Here is a 16,655-nt window from a genome sequence, read left to right on the forward strand (position 1 = left end):
AGAGGAATTCGCGACTCGTCGCTGAACACTTCGTGAAGCAATCCGCCAGGAGTCCGTCTCTCCCAGTCACGACACCGCTCCAAAAGGCACCATTTGTGCAGACTGTGTTGTTCAAGTCAGCCTACGCGTGGGTCGTTAATTCTCTAGTCCTGCTGCCGCCAGCCTCCACCCTGTACGACAGGACACAGAATTTTTCTGGAAGATAGTTACTCGTTCTCGGATTGCAGACGCAAATGTGAAGGAGTTACTGTGTGCTTGACGAGCAATACGGCGATCCTCACGTCATGGACAGGTGCGGTCTACCGAAACCATGACGAGTATTGTGCCTGCCCTGACGTTCGCACGCAGTCAACGCCAGCCCACTGTCCCAGCCAAATGACCCACAGATCTTAATGTCGCATGATTCAACCAGCCAACAAAATCGAGACCTACGAGAGGACCCTTTCAAACTCCGTCCGATTCTCATAATGCTGTCTCAGTCGATCACGTGACGCGTCCTTGACAGTGATCACTCATTATGTGGCGCTGTTCACGTCCATTATTACTAGTCTGGTAACTACATGAAATAAAAATAACGCTTAACTGCTCTGATGGTTATTCTGTTTGTCACAGAGAACTGCGAATATGACTGTTAGATGAACATTTGTCAAAGTGAGTGGCGGCGTTTTATTGTTGTCCCAATAAGAAGACATCCGACTCCTACAGTTACATAATGGAAAAGCAGAATGACGTTACATATTCAGGAAAAGGTGTGACGAAGGTTTCTTTGTCACTTACCAATCGTTATTTACTGAAATAAGGTAAACATCCCGTGTCTGATTCAGGTTAAATATCTCCAGTTTAACTATTTCGTAGATTTGGTAAAAAAGGATCTCAGGAATGGCTCGTTTAAGAGTCATATGTACCTAGCGACACCTGAAAAAATTAACCGTGATATTTAATGTGAGAAAACCCATAATTTTTTGATAATTGCAGCAGCTTTTTGACATTTTGTTTCCCAGTGTTACTTTAAAAACTTTTTCCAGAGAACTGAAAATTAATTTCTTATAATTTGTGTGTGATTAGTTACATACAGATGCATGGTATTGAGCATCATTCGTACGTGGTGACGATGAAGTTGTGACAGTATCAACAGTTGTGTATTCTGAACACGCTGGTTGGAAACCCTGAAGAAGTTCGTAGCGAGTTTCCAAACTGAAGAATAATTGCAATGACATTACTTCCGTTTCTTTGGTCACTTGGTCTTTTAATACGATGTATACAGCGTTATTCGTACTTGATCTCTAGACAGTTTCTCCAGTTTCATCCATGTTTTTATCTTCATATGGACGTCTGGCCACTTCCAAAATACGTAGAAACTTCAAGACCACTGGGTACTTCCAGATCTCGATGACCGGTGCCCAGTGGCCAGCGACTGGAACAGCCTATTTCCATTCACCCATTTCTTCACGGTACGTGAAAGTTGAGTCGAATCGCATTTGTTGCGTTTACGTGACTGTACTGGATCTGTATACAGTTGGTGCAACGTTTCCCTGTTGTGCAATGCCGAAAGAAGGCAGAAGACGAAACCTGGTGCTGGCATGTAGCCTACTGATATGGAATAGCGATAAGTGCCCGCGATATTAACGTCTCCATCCGAAGGACGGATCATTATAAACTGTGCCACATGCTGTCGTTTCACGACTGTGGAGAGGTTCGGAATAAATTCGTGGCACAGGCACAAAAACTTGCGATCAGGATCCTTGTGACAGTGCCTGTCCTCGCTTTGCCAGCCAGACAATGGCAGTGGAAATTTCATCCAGCACCAGGATTCTATGTGGTCCGCTTGAGAGCCACAGCTCTAGAGGGCGTTAACAGCTTCCGCTACAGAGGCGGGTATTGATCAAGAAGAAATGGTGACTGGGACAACACTTGATCATCCATCATGTTGTGGTTTACATTCGTGGCAGTCTGAATAAGTGGGCCAAAGTCGAAGCATACAAACCACTGCCGCGAAAAAACACCAACTTCCGGCCTGAGCATTATCCTCCACGCATCTGGGCCGCCAGTGCACTCAACGCCTTGCGTGATTTGAGAAGAGACAAAACAACTGACTGTCGGATCACGTCACATACCTCCACCCTGTTCAGTTTCTGTATATCTTGGTCTCCTGAAGCCACAGATTCATATTGCCTTGTGAGCAGTGGCTCTTTGCGAGGTACCTGACTGCAGATGTCAAGATCGCTACTTAATTCCTGTCTTGTTTTTAAGTGATTGTCATTAACGAAGAGTGACGGTAGTCGTTGCTACTTGTCGGTTAGGCAGCGAGTGTTCCAGCATTCCTTACATGCACGTTGGACAGTCTGCCTTTGTACGCGAACATATACAACAGGTTAGTTCACATTGTGGTTATGGGAAAACATTGCAGTTCTCTTCTTCGATTTTGCCACGTAGTGTCCAAACCAACTTACTGCACTGATTCAACATGGCACATACACACAGTTCACTGCCACGGATTCAGAGATTGAGGATCACAAAAATGCCTGACACCAGTTCTGCATAATCCACAGCTCTCTTTTAGGTGAAAGACTAATGTTGTGTCCTGCGAGGTAAAAACAACGAACAAATAGATCTGAGGAGAACTACCTGATCATATTGTATTATGGGTACAGGTATTACAACGTTAAGCAGTGAACAGGGTCTTTTTAATTGGTAATTTTTTGTCACAGTGCTAATACCGGATATGATGACGCTACATTTAGGACAAAGGAACCTACAGACAATGAGTAAACTGTGAATCCGTTAGGCCTTAGGTGTTGGTTTTGGGTGGTATGTTTCTCCTGTCACAGCCGACTTCATCCACCTTCTTGATTCAACATAGCTGGTGATATCTCTGCAGTGACCTGGATACTGATTACGCGTTATGCTCTAACTACCAGATTCTCACAACTTTAAGGTGACAGTGCGTCAGTGTCTACTGTTGTCTGCAGTTGGACATGTCTCACTGTATAAATTTGAAGCCATGGTTGCTTATTGTTTTACGATTCACATGAGAAAAAGCCGGTCTCATGTCACTAGCTCTCCGTATAACATAATGCTACAAAGCATACCTCATGCCCCTCTCCCCCACGTGCCCCTTCTCGGCTGCAAAGCCAGTATCTAAACGGTCGAAAATTATGTCAACCGTGCTTACGTTACTAGCTTCCACAAGTTCGTTTAAGGACTGGCTCACCAGCCACAGTAGTAAACTTCAAGTGAGGATTTAAAAATCATTTGCCATGGAACAGTGATCCAAATAGATAGCATACTTCTTTGTAGATAATTAAAAACCAACATTTGCTCATAAAACTTAAATAAAGAACTAGGAATTCATATCTATTGGAAATGGTTTTTATCTTAAATACTGCTCCACAAAATCTGAGGATGCGAAATAAAATCAAGACCTGTTTCACATCCTAGTTGCTCCTGTAACTAGCAGATGCCTGCACTGTAGAAAACGGGTGCTCGTGTGACCACTAAATTCATGCATTGTAAGAAATGAGCACAGTTCGATCTTTGTACCACGATTTGTGTGTGGCTATTATTACCGCCAACGGATGGTTGCTCTGTAAAAACTTCGGCAGCTCGTACTTTGACCTATGAGTAGTTCTCCCTGTTGTCAACAGATGGTTATAATGTTAGAAAAAGCAGTATTGTAGTAAATCTCTTGTTTTCAACACATAACTTGTTGGAAAATTGTAAAATGTACGCAAGGTACAGAGGAAGCAAAAAAAAAATTCGTTAATTACACTAATTATCCACAGCGTAGTTCAGGTTGAGAGCGTGAAAGAACAGTGTAAGAACCTCAAGTAATGTAATGTCTCAAAATTTCAGAAATGCAACCCTAATGTAAAAGAAAGTGAAAGTTAATTCGCACTTAAACACATACTCACCAGATGGGCCCAGAAGTCTAAAGTATATACTCCAGTGCCACATTTCCATGCCTAAGTATAGCTGACACTTCAGATGGAATGCTTAAGGATTCTACGTCTGAAAGTAATAAGAGCCGAGTGGCATGAAAGGGAAGCACTGGATTAGAAGAGCATTTTGCTGTAGGCATCTTATTGTTGACGCTTGCAGATAATGCAACAGGTATAATCTTGTGAAGATAGGCACTTACTCCCCGGAATCGGTAAGGAAGTTAAATTTCTTTCATACATCTGGTTGCTTACTATTTCGTCATAGAAAGGAGCGAGCCGAGGTTGTAACGTATTTCCGATATTATTCGGTCTGTATATTGAGCGACCAGAAGAGGAAACAAAAGAAAAATTTGGAGCAGGAATTAAAGTTCAGGCAGAAGAAATAAAAACTTTGGCCGGCCCACGGTGGTCTAGTGGTTCTAGGCAATCAGTCCGGAACCACGGGACCGCTACGGTCGCAGGTTCGAATCCTGCCTCGGGCATGGATGTGTGTGATGTCCTTAGGTTAGTTAGGTTTAAATAGTTCTAAGTTCTAGGGGACTGATGACCTCAGATGTTAAGTCCCATAGTGCTCAGAGCCATTTGAACCATTTGAGCCAAATAAAAACTTTGAGTTTTGCTGAGGACATTGTAATTCGGTCAGAGACAGCAAAGGACTTGTAAGACCAGTTGAACGGAATGGTCAGTGTCTTGAAAGTAGAATATAAAATGAATATGAACAAAAACAAAGCGAAAAAAATAGACTCTAGTAGAACTAAATCAGTCGATACTGAGGGAATTAGGTTAGGAAATAATACACTTTAAGTATCAGTTGAGTTTTGTTATTTGGCGAGAAAATAAGTGATTACTACCAAAGTAGAGAGGATGTGAAATATAGACTGGCAATGGCAAGGAAAATGTTTCTGAAGAAATTTCAACATCGAATATGAACTTAAGCGGCACGAAGTCTTTTCTGAAAGTGTGTGTATGGAGTGTAGCGACGTATGGAAGTCAATCATGGACAATAAACAATTAAAACAAGAAGAGAATGGAAACGTGAAATATGGTGCTGTAGATAAATGCTGAAGATAAAGTGGGTAGAACACCTAACAAATGAGAAGGTACTGACCAGAATTGGGGAGAAAAAATGATGGGATCGGTTTATAGGATACATTCTGAGCCATCAAAGGATCACCAATTTATTGTTGGAGGGAAGTAGAGGGAAGAGGGAAGGCCACAAATTGTAGAGAGAGACCAATAGAAGATTATACTAACCAGATTCAGAAGATGTAAGTTTCAGTAGTTATTCGACAACGAAGAGGTTTGTGCTGGGTAGAGTAGCATGGAGAGCTCCATTAAACCAGTCTGAACTGAAGACCACAACAAACATTTCTTACCCAATTTGGCCTGTGGTTTCATTAATATACCATAACTAAGTGATAGAGCGACCTCTATGAACTCATGCTGATGGTGCATATAGTGATAACTACGCACGACATTCTCGCTCTCTGGAAATGAGCTAAGCTTCGACACTGGGTTCAGGCCAAGAGCTTGCCGCAGCTGGACACAGGCAGACAGTCTTCGGCGCCGCATGTCTTTTACTGTAACGCCTACATAGAGCCTCAAATCGTTCAAATGGCTCTAAGCACTATGGGACTGATCATCTGAGGTCATCAGTCCCCTAGACTTAGAACTACTTAAACCTAACTAACCTGAGGACATCACACATTCATGCCCGAGGCAGAATTCGAACCTGCGGCCGTAGCAGCGACACGGTTCCGGACTGAAGCGCCTAGAACCGCTCGGCCACAGCAGATGGCTACCTAGCGCCTCATCACGAGCGTCATGGTACCGTTTGTCCTACCGCATGCACGACCAATGTTATAACACTGTGCCCCAAACTTATAAAACTTGCGCCTTGAAACACGTCCTAGAGAGAAACTGTTTTCTCATCTGGCAAAAGCGGTCATGACCGCCCACCATCTGCTGAATCAGAAAGTCTTTTTAGGATGCCTAATAAACGCCCGGCCTAAGAGTGCCATTGTGGGTGAAAAGGTACAAACCACCATACCCATACTGCCTGCATCTGGTTCTCGAAATGCTTCGAAGACAACAACTTTTGCATTCAGCTGCCTGTAACCATTACTACGCAAGTAATTCTGTTATATATTTAAGAGCAATGTCACCTCAATCACTACATTTCCTCTAATATACTACACCGTAGACAAAAGACTGGTACACCTGGAAGCACGACGTCGATTTTGATCTGATTATGGCATATGCCACCTGGAGCAAAATTGATGTACTAATAATGGTTCCAATGTCACCCGGAAACGGATACCATAGTGGCATAGTCAGCTACGTCTGCCCTATATTGGGGAATCCTCAGCGTCAAATGGCTCGGTGTGAAGCAAGAGTTACCATACCACGTAGACACACTCTTGCTTCCTACATCAAAACTAGCGAGTCTGGAAGGAGCCAAATTGTGGCCTTTCTGATAGCGGGATGGTCTTTTCGTGGAATTGTCACACAAGTTCGACGAGTTGTGTTAGTTGTGCAACGATGCCGTTATCAGTAGCCATGTCAGAATTCACACACCCGTAGATGAGTCTCTGGAAGTCTATGGAGCAGACGCCCCCCAGGATGGTCGTATTGTAAGGGCAGCAGCAGCCGATCGTAAAGCTACCACAGCACAGATACGGGACTTGTGAGACCGGTGACGTCTACACTAACTGCTGTACACGAGTCATTAGCAGTGAGTCTACGCGCACACACACCACTAGCGCGTCAGCAACTCACGCTACAGCATCGACGTGCTCGGCCTAAGCCGTTAGAGGATCACTTTGACGATGGAATAGCGACCCGTGGTCTTTAGCTAAGAAACCAGATCGTGCTTGCACGCAAGTTCGGACGAAGTAGTGCTGGTGTATGCTGTCTCGTAGAGTTTATTCGTCCAAGACACACTGGCCCCACCCAAACCTTACGGCATGAGGTGTAATAGGTTACAACCCTCGATCTCCTTAGATGTTTCTGGAGGGGACTAACCAGCGCTCGATACGTACAGAACGTTGTTAGATCCGTTCTTTTGCCGTTATTTCAACGGGAATGTGATATGTTGTTCCAACAGGATAACGCTCGTCCACACGTTGTCCATGAAAGTCAACGTGCTCTGGAAGACTCGTTATCGAACAACTCCTACACAACTACGTGAACAGGTCAAGTAGGGGTGGCATAATGTATCACAATACTGGAATGAGATTTTTCACTCTGCAGCGGAGTGTGTGCTGATATGAAACTTCCTGGCAGATCAAAGCTGTGTGCCGGACCGAGACTCGAACTCGGGACCTTTGCCTTTCGCGGGCAAGTGCTCTACCAACTGAGCTACCCAAGCTCTCCTGCCTCTGTAACGTTTGGAAGGTAGGAGACGAAATAATGGCATAAGTGAAGCTGTGAGGAGGGGGCATGAGTCGTGCTTGGGTAGCTCAGTTGCTAGAGCACTTGCCGCGAAAGGAAAAGGTCCCGAGTTCGAGTCTCGGTCCGGCAAATGGTTTTAATCTGCCAAGAAGTTTCATATCACAGGACTGTATTAGCCATCTGTACGATCGACTGGGTATCAGAGTCAGCGCGTGCACATGGAGGCTGCACCTGATACTAATATCGGTGTTTCAGTACGGGTCGATGCCTGGTACCTAAGAACCACTTCAGCTATTAATCTGTAAATGTAATCATTTCATATACTTCTTATGCACTGCTGCAGCAATCATTCTTGAGGTAATTGGAGAAATCTAAAACGAGTACTTTTTTTTTCTGGTAGTGTATTTCAGAAACTGCAGGAACCTAATAACAGTGGCAGTTTCAGATACGATGACTTAAGTTTGGGTTTACTCTACCTAGTCTTGTGAGATGTTGCCTTCCTGGATCAACTCTCGCTTACTTTTAACAATTTCGTCACCCTGCGCGCTTAAAAGAACACCTTGTGCAATACTCTGGCCTAAAACAAGTGTAAGACATGTATATCTATTGTCTATTGTCAAACCATTCTTTACGAAAGATGTTTATATTTTATGAATAGGATTAAGTATGAATAATTAATATTTGTCATTTTAGAAATAATTGTAGTAGCAGGGAATGTCTGCACCAAAGTATTGTTAGCGGGAGAGACCGCACATTGATATAATTTCAAAAAGGGCGGGAGAGACCGCGTATGGATACATTTTAAAAAAAGAGCGGGAAAGACCGCGCATTTGTACATTTTGTAAAGGTAGCAGGGATTGTCTGCACCAGAAAGCATTGTTGGCGGGATAGACCGCACTTTAGCGTTCGCAGGAAGTCAGTAGAAAGCGACATGTGAAGCGAGTCGGTATCAGGTCTGAAGCGAGAGATTGAGAGGAGCGGTGTGCCTGCCAGCCACCAGCTACGATTTACAAGAGATTATAAACGGATGTACAGATACATCAGCTAGCTAATATCATAAGAGGAACTAATATTATTGAATTATTTATTATTATCATTATTATTTTAAGTAACTCAAGACTACTGAAGGTATGTTTGCGCAATGCTAGTTGCAAGATTATTGTCAAAAGTAAGTCCCATTTGGACGTTTGTAAAATCATTTCATTACCATCAGTAAATTTTTGAAGAATTCTTTTCAGAATATAATTAATTTTTGCCAGCACTATTGCATTACTGACTATAGTCCATCCCAAAAACCATCAACGTAAAACTTTGCAAAATTTTATTGTTGTCAACAAAAAGTTTAACTATGAATTACGTAACTTCAGTCAAATTAATTAAAGAATAACGCCAGCTTTGGTAATAAATACAGCCACTTATTATGACAGCCCACCAGCAGCTAATAGAGTATAGTAAAACAGAGTAAGTATATTCATGTCGCAGTTCGATGAAGAAGTCAGATGGCGATCCAGTAACAGTAAAAAATGTAAAAAACAGTTTTGGGTTATTTCAGGTAATGACTGAGGGCCACGACGACGACACGTTCTATGTTTCGTCGAAATAATCAGCAAATCAGTTTTAATAAGCAACATTTAAATTTGTATGCGAAGACTGCACTTGTTATTATTGAGAAAGAGAATTAATTTCAAAGGGAAGATTTCATTTGTTATTATTAAGCAAGAGACAGAAATCCTAATGGAAGGTTTCATAGGTTATTATAGAAGTGAAGGTTGAGTAACAAAAGAGATATAGAGGGGACGGGAAGGTTTCACAAGCATAGCGTCATTTTGATCCTGTGTGTGTAGATATATTTAGCACCTTAATATGTGAGACACGTCATTGGTTTCTCGTATCCTCAGCTTGCTGAACATTGTAGATAAGTTTGAGTGATTACGTTCAGACCGCACAAAAACTCGAAGTCACGCAACACACGCGTATGCTGTCTACCACTTAGCAAACACTTGGCATCATTGCAGTGAACTTTGCTCGTCCAAGTCAGCAAAAAGCTGTCACGTATCAGCAGAAGCCGTGGTAGTTCCAGCGCCCGTAACAATACGATGGATTTTCAGTTGAATTACTCATTAATCACATACGTACCTGAGTACGAACAAGTAACCACTGCACCTCCTGCAGATACCGCTTCATGATCAGTTGTACACTAGCGCTGGAACATATTAAGTGCTTAAAGGATCGCCTGTATTTAGCTACCTTGTGAGTAAGGTAGTCCCTTCTAAAAGTTGCTGTATGTATTAGGATTTATGAACATAAGATAAAAAAGACAACACACACAAAGCAATTTACGACGTCATATGAATATTTTACTCAATTTTTGGGAAGGTCCTAAGTACGAAAACCATGCAGGTACCTCTAGTCATACATGACCGTCGCTGCACGGCAAAATCCTCAGTTCACTTCAATGAGAGCCAGTGCTCTATTAGAGGTACGTCCAGAAAACAATTCTGATGACAGCGTTGCTAGGCTATACAGAAAAGTCGTCTCAACACTACTTTCACTCCACTATGAAGTAAGACGAGTTTAGGAAAAGGAAAGAGCACGAAAAAAAGTTTTGTGGCAAAGTCTTATGGGACCAAACTGCTTTGGTCATCGGTCCCTAAGCTTACGCATTACTTAATCTAACATAAACTAACTTACGCTATGGACAACACACACCCACGCCCGAGAGAGGACTCGAACTTCCGAAGGTGTGAGCCGCGCATACCTTGACAAGACGCCTGAGACCGCGCGACGGAAAGAGCAACACATCTCAAGAAAAACAACAAATTAATACTGTCTGATGGGTGCCCCGAGGTATAATTACACCATTCAGTCTGAAATGAAAATAACGTATGCCAGTTGAAGGTCGACCTCAGTGAACAGGTAATTGAGGAGGTTTTTTTTTTTTCAAAAATTCATAGATGTTCATTTGTTCCAGTTTTAGATTGTTGCCACACCTGGCCTTTGCAAATGTTATTCGCAGTTACAGGGACTTGGAAACTACGAGTTTTAGCAAAAATCGGTTTTAGCTCTCAGCCAGTTAAAACAAAAGTCAATAAATGAAAACTATGCTTTTCTTTTGAGAGGCCCTAAGTGAGAATAACAATGCAGAATATCTTTGTCAGGAAGTATTTTCTGAAGTATTTTTATGGAGTGCATCCATTTATGGAAATGAAGCTTTCGAAATGCGGTGCTACAGAACAATGTTGAAGATTAGATGGGTAGATCATATAAATAACGAGGAGCAACTGGATAGACATGGGGAGAGGAGCAATTTGTGGCACAACTTGACTAGAAGAAGGGATCGGTTGGTAGGACACATTCTGAGGTATCAACGGATCACCAATCTAGTATTGGAGGAAAGCGTGGAAGGTAAAAATCGTAGTGGGAGACTAAGAGATGAACACACCAAAATGATTCAGGATGGATGTAGGTGGCAATAGTAACTCGGAGATGAAGAAACTTGCACAGGATAGAGTAGCATGGAGAGCTGCAGCAAACAAGTCTCTGGACTGAAGACCACAACACAATGTCATTGTCAGTGATCGTGCGAGAGCGTTCTCTGCAAAAAAGAAATTAAATGCGCTCGAGCACCAACCATAGAAACAAATTAGTGGTTTATACGTCAACACTAACTCCTGATTATTTCTCCCTTCATACCAGGAACACCAAGAAGCATTTCGGAAGAATACAGTTCCGAAAAAATGTAGCGTAAGGAAAACAGATGGTCGCACAGTGTTTATATGTGTCACAAAATTTCAAGCATATCAGGGATGTCCAAAAACCAAATCTCAAGACGCACAAGAGCTGGATAAAAATTATCAATTAATGAAAAACCACAAGTTGATTAAAATTCATCCAAAAACAGTTCTCTGCAATAATGAAGGAGGAAAATCCAAGTGTGGTTAAAGCACGTCTGGACATACAACAGAATCAGCGAATACTAAACTCTTCGTAGGTGAAGTATTCTATTGAATACAGTTTAGGCTATACAGTTTGTGCATTATGATTTATTCTAGAGCACAGACAATAGAAGAGATTGCTTTTTATGCTAGGCTTGAAACAGAAAGACCAAAGGGATGCAATCAAGTAGCCTCTCCTCTATCGAATTTTCTCAGAAACCTTGACGAGTCCCAACCAGAAGACGGTCCAGATGCAGTTCATTTATTTTCTGACTCATTTGCCAGTCAACATAAAAATACTGTCGTGAAGTTCACGCTAATGGCCATCATGGAAGGGAGCAGAAAAATTTAATAAGTTGGTACATACGACCAAGAATAACCAACGAAAGGAGAGCGGATAGATGGAAAGTGTACACTGAAGGCCTCTAAGACGAGGAAGATTTGTCTGATGTGATAGAAGAAAAACGAGTCGATTTAGAACAGATTGGGGATCCAGTACTAGAATCAAAATTTAAGATAGCCTTGGAGGACTTAAGATCAAATAAGGCAGAAGGGAAAGATAACATTCCATCAGAATTTTTAAAATCATTGGGGAAGTGGCAACAAAATGACTCTTCACGTAGATGTGTAGAATGCATAAATCTGGCGACATACGATCTATGCCGGCCGGTGTGGCCGTGCGATTCTAGGCACTACAGTCTGGAACCGTGCGACCACTACGGTCGCAGGTTCGAATTCTGCCTCGGGCATGGATGTGTGTGATGTCCTTAGGTTAGTTAGGTTTAATTAGTTCTAAGTTCTAGGCGACTGATGACCTCAGAAGTTAAGTCGCATAGTGCTCAGAGCCATTTGAGCCATTTGAGCCACACGATCTAACTTTCGAAAAAAATATCATCCACGGAATTCCGAAGACTGCAAGAACTGACAACTGCGAGAACTGTCGCACTATCAGCTTCACAGCTTATGTATCCAAGTTACTGACAAGAATAATATACAGTAGATGGAAAAGAAAATGGAGTAAGTGTTAGATGACGATCAGTTTGGCTTCAGTAAAGTTGAAGGCACCAGAGAAACGGTTCTGACGTTGCAGTTGATAATGGAACCAAGACTAAAGAAAACAAGTCACGTTCCTAGGATCTGTCGTCCGACAAAAAGCGTTCGACAGCTTAAAATGGTGCAAGATGATGATCGGAATTCTGAGAAAATTAGTTGTAAGCTATAGGGAGATACGAGTATAATACAGCATGTACAAAATCCAACAGGGAGTAATAAGACTGAACGATCAAGAACGAAGTGTTCGGATTAAAAAAGGTGTAAGACAGGTGTTAGTCTTTCGCCCCTACTGCTTAATCTGTACATCGAAGATGCAATGATAGAAATAAAAGATAGGTTCAGGAGGGTTATTAAAATTCAAGGTGAAAGGATATCAATGATACGATTCGCTGATGACATTGCTATCCTGAGTGTAAGTGAAGAAGAATTACAGGATCTGCTAAATGGAATGAATATTCTAATGATTAAAGAATATATATTGAGATAAAACCGAAGAAAAACGCTAGTAATGAGAACTACCGGAAAAGAGAAGAGCGGAAACTTATCAGTATTGATGGTTACGAAGTGCATGAAGTTAAGGAATTCTGCTGGCTAAGCAACAAAATCACCAATGACGGACGGAGCAAGGAGGATATCAAAAATAGGTTAGCACTGGCAAGAACGGCATTTCTCTCCAAGAGAAGTCTACTGGTATCAAACATACGACTGAGTTTCATGAAGAAATTTCTGAGAAAGTACGTCGGAGTAGAGCATTGTACGAACTATGGAAAAACGTGGCAGAAGAGAATCGAAGCATTTGGGATCTGGTGCTACAAGCGAATGTTGAAAATTAGGTGGACTGATTAGGTGAGGAATGAGGGAGTTCTGTGCAGAATCTGAGAGGAAAGGAAAATGTGGAAAACACCGACAAAGAGAAGGGATAGGATTGTTCCATAAAATTTCGGGCGAACTGCCGGATGTTTGCAACTTACTGCCACAGTATTTCGGCGCATAGTGTTCTGGCGATCTTCAGGTGATACTGGCGAACACTCCCTGAGCTCAGGGACTGCATTCGACGAGTTGTCATCCATCATATGAATGGAGTGGCGTTCTTAGGACTCTGGTACACAGTGCATATGTTATTTCCGACACGGACAGTTTAACCCAAGAACTTGCGCATTTGATGGATTTTTTTTAAGGACGTTGGATATTCTGAGAAGCAGATTCGTCAGACTGTAGAGTGTGGACCATCAGCGCAGATGCATGAAGAGGAGCATAGGTACGTGGCCTTTCTTACTTATTCTGTGGGCATGTAATTTGAGACTGGATCATTTCTGAGCAGCTTAAACATTAAGAGCGGGTTCCGTCCAGCTTACAATGATAGGGCACTACTCAGCTCTGTGAAAGATGACTTGGGGCTTGGGAAGCCTTGTGTGTACAATATTCCGTGTCGATATGGGAAGGCTTACATCAGCCTTTCGATTCGCACAGTTCATGACCGATGCCTCTAACATTGCGATCATACGAGGCTAAAATAGCCGGAAGAAATCGGCCGTAGCAAAAGATCGCTTAAACGAGGGTACGATATGATATCTGTCGAAATTGTGATAGTTACCAACACTCCCGGTTTTTGGAACAGTGTCTATAAAGAAGTAATTGAAATTAGGTTGGTGGATAATTTAATTAATAAATACAATGGGTTTCTTCTTGGCAGGGCGTAGAATCCTGTACTATCCCGCATCAAATCAGAACGTTCTTCGCTGCGGCACGTCCGAGCGTTCGAAAATCTCCCTGAGTGCGATATATCGTTGCCGCCGGTGTTCTACTAAGGGCGGCGACGCCTGACCAGTTTTGGAGGGCATCAGCTGTGATGGGCGGCGCATGCGCTGTATACAATACGGAGGCCTATAGAGGACGTCGATCTGCAGTCTGGATCAGTTCTAAACGGGACTCATCAGCAGAATCAGCGTCCTCCTGAGGATGGCGGAAAGTTAGATCGCCGTAATATTGAATCCAATAGATTTTACGATCCGGCAGCAAACGTGAAGAGATTTTCAAGAATTATTACGGCGGGAAGGCGTACGACGTCTCAACAAGTATTAAACTTGGAAGTAGTAATAAGTAAACTGAGAAGTAGTTATAAGATTGCCAGCTTTAGATAGATAGTTACAGGGTGTTATGAGGAATAACCTCAGGCTTGGCAAACAGGACTTAACTACTTGAGGTAACCAAACAAATCTAACAACTAGTTACCGCATAAACGACAACACTCCGCCGTGGTATGCATGAAACGATAAGCTTAACTTGAGCCAACATTATGCGACTGGTAGGGGAGCCAGACTGGCGGTCAACCGGCGAATTGCGACGACGGAAGTGTACCACGCAAACAAACACGCCTCTCTCCAGACATAGTGATCAGGAACGCCACGTTTGCCGCCAAAGCTGTCCTGCCAACCACACGAAAAGGGAACAGCAATCTGCACAAATAAAGCCTCGCACTAGAACGGTCAGGATATATATGGTTTGTGTCATAATTAATGGCGTAACGCCTAAAGTTGAAAGTACACGACACTGGAAGCAAAAAAGTCTCCCTAAACATAGGGTGGAAAATGCACACCTTAAGAGTTATGAGTACTTGTTTACTGGACGTTTTTTTCTTGATTTGGTCCATCGCTTCCCGAAGTATAGAAACCGAAGAGCTTGCAGTAGAAGAGATTTGCTTCATAGTATCGAAGATGAAAAACTGTTCGTAGCTCTTACGGTATACCTTTTCGACGTTATATTTACTAAGATTTTTTTCCTTCTAGTATCGTGTACTTTCAACTGTATACGTCTACGCCATTAATTATGGCACACCCTATTTATATACAGGGTGGTCATTTGATCGTGACCTGGCCAAATATATCACGAAATAAGCGTCAAACGAAAAAAACTACAAAGACGAAACTTGTCTACCTTGAACGGGGAAACCAGATGGCGCTATGGTTGGCCCGCTAGATGGCGCTGTCATAGTTCAAACGGATATCAACTGAGTTTTTCTAAACAGGAACCCCCATTTTTATTACATATTCGTGTAGTACGTAAAGAAATATGAATGTTTTAGGTGGACCAACTCTTTCGCTTTGTGATAGATGGCGCTGTAATAGTCACAAACATATGGCTCACAATTTTAGACGAACAGTTGTAACAGGTAGGTTCTTAAATCAAAATACAGAACGTAGGTACATTTCAACATTTCATTTCGGATGTTCCAATGTGATACATGTACCTTTGTGAACTTATTATTTCTGAGAACGCATACTGTTACAGCGCGATCACCCGTAAATACCAAATTAATGCAATAAATGCGCAAAACGATGTCTCTCAACCTCAATGCATTTGGCAATACGTTTAACGACATTCCTCTCAACAGCGAGTAGTTCACCTTCCGTATTGTACGCACATGCATTGACAATGCGCTGACGCATGTTGTCAAGCGTTGTCGGTGGATCACGATAGCAAATATCCTTCAACTTTCCCCACAGAAAGAAATCCGGGGACGTCAGATCCGGTGAACTTGCGGGTCATGGTATGGTGCTTCGACGACCAATCCACCTCTCATGAAATATGCTATTCAACACCGCTTCAACCGAACGGGAGCTATGTGTCGGACATCCATCATGTTGGAAGAAAAATCGCCGTTCTGTCATGCAGTGAAACATCTTGTAGTAACATCGGTAGAACATTACGTAGGAAATCAGCATACATTGCACCATTTAGATTGCCATCAATAAAATGGGGGCCAATTATCTTTTCTCACATAATGCCGCACCATACATTAACCGCCAAGGCCGGTGATGTTCCACTTGTGGCAGCCATCGTAGGTTTTCCGTTGCCCAATAGTGCATATTATGTCGGGTTACCTTACCGCTCTTGGTGAATGACGCTTCGTCGCTAAATAGAACGCGTGCAAAAAATCTGTCATCCTCCGGTAATTTCTGTTGTGCCCAGTGGCAGAACTGTACACGACGTTCAGAGTCGTCTCCATACAATTCCTGGTGTATAGAAATATGGTACGGGAGCAACCGATGTTGATGTAGCATTCTGAACACCGAAGTTCTTGAGATTCCCGATTCTCGCGGAGTTTGTCTGCTACTGTTTTGCGGATTAGCCGCGACAGCAGCTAAAACACCTACTTGGGCATCATCGTTTGTTGCAGGTCGTCGTTGACGTTTCACAAGTGGCTGAACACTTACTGTTTACTGAAACAACGTAACTACCCGGCGAAGGGTCCGGACACTTGGATGATGTCGTCCAGGATGCCGAACAGCATACATAGCACACGCCCGTTGGGCATTTTGATCACAATAGCCATACA

General features: G+C 42.7%; 1 protein-coding gene across 2 annotated transcripts in view; it reads right to left on the reverse strand.

Annotated features, from left to right (window-relative positions):
• LOC126482285 (clavesin-1-like) overlaps positions 1-16,655 on the reverse strand; it is a 230,726-nt gene that overhangs the window by 58,116 nt on the left and 155,955 nt on the right. The gene's annotated exons all lie outside the window — the stretch shown is intronic.

Source organism: Schistocerca serialis, chromosome 5, assembly GCF_023864345.2.
Source record: "Schistocerca serialis cubense isolate TAMUIC-IGC-003099 chromosome 5, iqSchSeri2.2, whole genome shotgun sequence".
In the NCBI taxonomy this organism is placed as follows: domain Eukaryota; kingdom Metazoa; phylum Arthropoda; class Insecta; order Orthoptera; family Acrididae; genus Schistocerca; species Schistocerca serialis.